Here is a 2,428-nt window from a genome sequence, read left to right on the forward strand (position 1 = left end):
GCTGCGCACAGCCCGGGCCCCAGGACACGTGGCAATGCCAAGGGGAAACGCACAGTGAGGGGGGCTGCTGCAGGTGTGGGGGCTCCGTCTCCCCAGGAGAGCGATGAACAAGGCAGGCAGGGGCCAGAGGAGTCATCCTGGAAAATCCCAGCCCTTCCCCGGGGCAGGTTACAGGACCTGTTCTCCCCGCCTGGGGCCCTTCCCTCCCTCCCAGCAACGTGCGCTGGGGCACCTGACTCCAATGGGCTATAAATAGAGGGATGACGGAAGGTCCGGAAGCCCGAGGGAGGGCGGAAGAGAGGGTTCTGATTCTCCTGGAGGGGCCCTGAGACGGCTCTGACAGGGCAGCATTTCCGTAGTGAGTCTTTGAGGTTGAACAGGGGTCCCCTTGGCAGAAGAGGTCCGAGAGGGGGCATTCAGGCAGAGGGGACAATCTGGTGAAGCAAGGAATGGAGTAGGTGGGTGGCTCAGAGTGGCTGAGCAAAGGCTGTACAGGCTTATGACAGGTGAGAAAGCCCATGACCAAGGGCCTTGAATGCCAGGGACAGGGTTTTACTCTGGGGTCTGCCTCTTGCTCTCACTAGGAGGCACCCCAGACTGTTTCTCCCCATCGCTCTCAGGGTAGTTCTGGTTTTGTGAAAAGACGTGAAGAGCAACACACAGGAACAAGTCAAGGTCAATCCCAGGCTGCCGGGGCACTGTGCCAGAAAGTCATGACCATCCTTTCCAGTGGAATAGAAGAACATTATAGTGTGCCAGAGACTGCTAACTATCCCCCAATACCTCTTCTTCCGGTCTTCTTTGCCATAGAACCTCTGGCTTTTAGCTGGGCACAACACCATCTGAAATGAAGACTACATTCCCCGGCCTTCATTACAGCTAGCTATGGCCACGTGAGCAAGTCTGCCACTGGGAGGTAAGAAGAAGTGTCACTCAAAGGCAGGGGGTTGAACCCTTTTTGTCTCTTCCTTTCTGCTGGTTGGAATATGCCTGTGACTGCTGGAGCTGGTGCAGCCATCTTGGATCACGAGGCAGATGCCACCCACTAAGGGTGACCAAACAACAAGAGGGAAGAGAGCGATCTGGACCCTGATGTTTATGGAGCTGCCACGTCAGTCCCGGACTAGAAACCTGCAAATGTTTCTTACGTGGAAGAAAAATAAGCGTCTACATTGTTTAACACACTATTTCTTTGGTTTTTTTGTTTTTATTGTGTGTTTTTTTTTAATCTTCTTCTTCAGCTGAACCGAACCCTAAACAACACACAAGTCAGCAGTGAACTTCAAGAGCCCTCACATCCAATTGTTCTGCACTGAAATAAATCCACAAACAAAATAAAAAAGGAAAACAGCAGGGGTCTTGACCCCTCCTGAGTAGCAACAACAAACACACTACAATGACCTTCCAGGTATCATACTCCACTCACTGGACACGTTCCAGAATCTTCCTTCCCTGCAGTTTCAGTAGGATGCTTAGAAATGAGCTTTGTTGGCGAAAATTTGCAGCCTCCTGAGAGAGCTTGGCCCCAGTGCCAGGCCCCCCTCTCCAAACACAAGAGAGACTTTAGCTAACCCCCTTGGCATTCCTGCCTTCTCCCAACACACAGGGCTGTGTGGTCTTCTCTCCGACATGATGAAATAATAATAATAATAATAATAATAATATTATTAATAGCTGCCATTTAATGAAGACCCTCCAGTGTCCAACTCTCTACCAGAGGACTGGATAAATGCCTTCCCTCCCCTCGGCTGAAATGGAGAAGGAAGAGAGTGCAGCCCTTAGCTAAGGATTTAATGGGGCCCTTTCCGGGACGAGCTCCTCGTGTAACTGAGAAAGCAGTCATTAGAGGCCTGGGCACTGCTCTGCACGGTCGTCATGCCACTTACTGGATCCGGGGCGGGAGTGGTATCCAGAGAGGGAGGCGGCTGGGAAAACACTTCTCTCCTCTCCACGGCTCACGTCCTTCTGTCTCCAAGTCTCACGTGTGCCTTCGCCTTCGGTAGCAGTCTGTAGGGCTCCCGGAGTGTGTTGGCCCGGCCACACCTGCAGAGGGAAGGCCGGGGGAGAGCCAGGGGGGGTCTGCCAGGACCACCCAGGCCACCACTAGGGACAAGCCCACCGTCTTCCCCGTGCTGGGGCTGGCGCTCCGCTGGCCCGCCTCATCCTGGCTGCTGGGGACAAGCCCGTCTTCCAGGTGGGGGGGGGGGTCTGCACCAGGTGAGGGGGCAGGGGTCTGCACCAGGTGTGTGTGGGGGTCTGCACCAGGTGAGGGGGCAGGGGTCTGCACCAGGTATGGCCGGAGGCAGGAGGCTGAGGTCAAGGGGCTGTGGGGTGATGGGAGCTGGGCTGCCTGAGCTCCAAGCCGGCTCTGGGATTCACCTGCTGGTTTACTCTCTCAGCCTCGGTTTCCTCACCCGGACGGCCAAGC

The 2,428-nt window shown here is 55.1% G+C and overlaps 1 long non-coding RNA gene across 1 annotated transcript; it reads left to right on the top strand.

The window, feature by feature from the left end:
- Positions 1 to 289: 289 nt before the first annotated feature.
- On the top strand, positions 290 to 1,187 carry LOC136388566 (uncharacterized). Its single transcript, XR_010748196.1, has 2 exons — positions 290 to 358; positions 621 to 1,187. It is a non-coding gene; the product is annotated as an uncharacterized lncRNA (long non-coding RNA).
- Positions 1,188 to 2,428: the final 1,241 nt, after the last annotated feature.

Source organism: Saccopteryx leptura, chromosome 1 (assembly GCF_036850995.1).
Source record: "Saccopteryx leptura isolate mSacLep1 chromosome 1, mSacLep1_pri_phased_curated, whole genome shotgun sequence".
NCBI classification, from domain to species: Eukaryota; Metazoa; Chordata; class Mammalia; order Chiroptera; family Emballonuridae; genus Saccopteryx; species Saccopteryx leptura.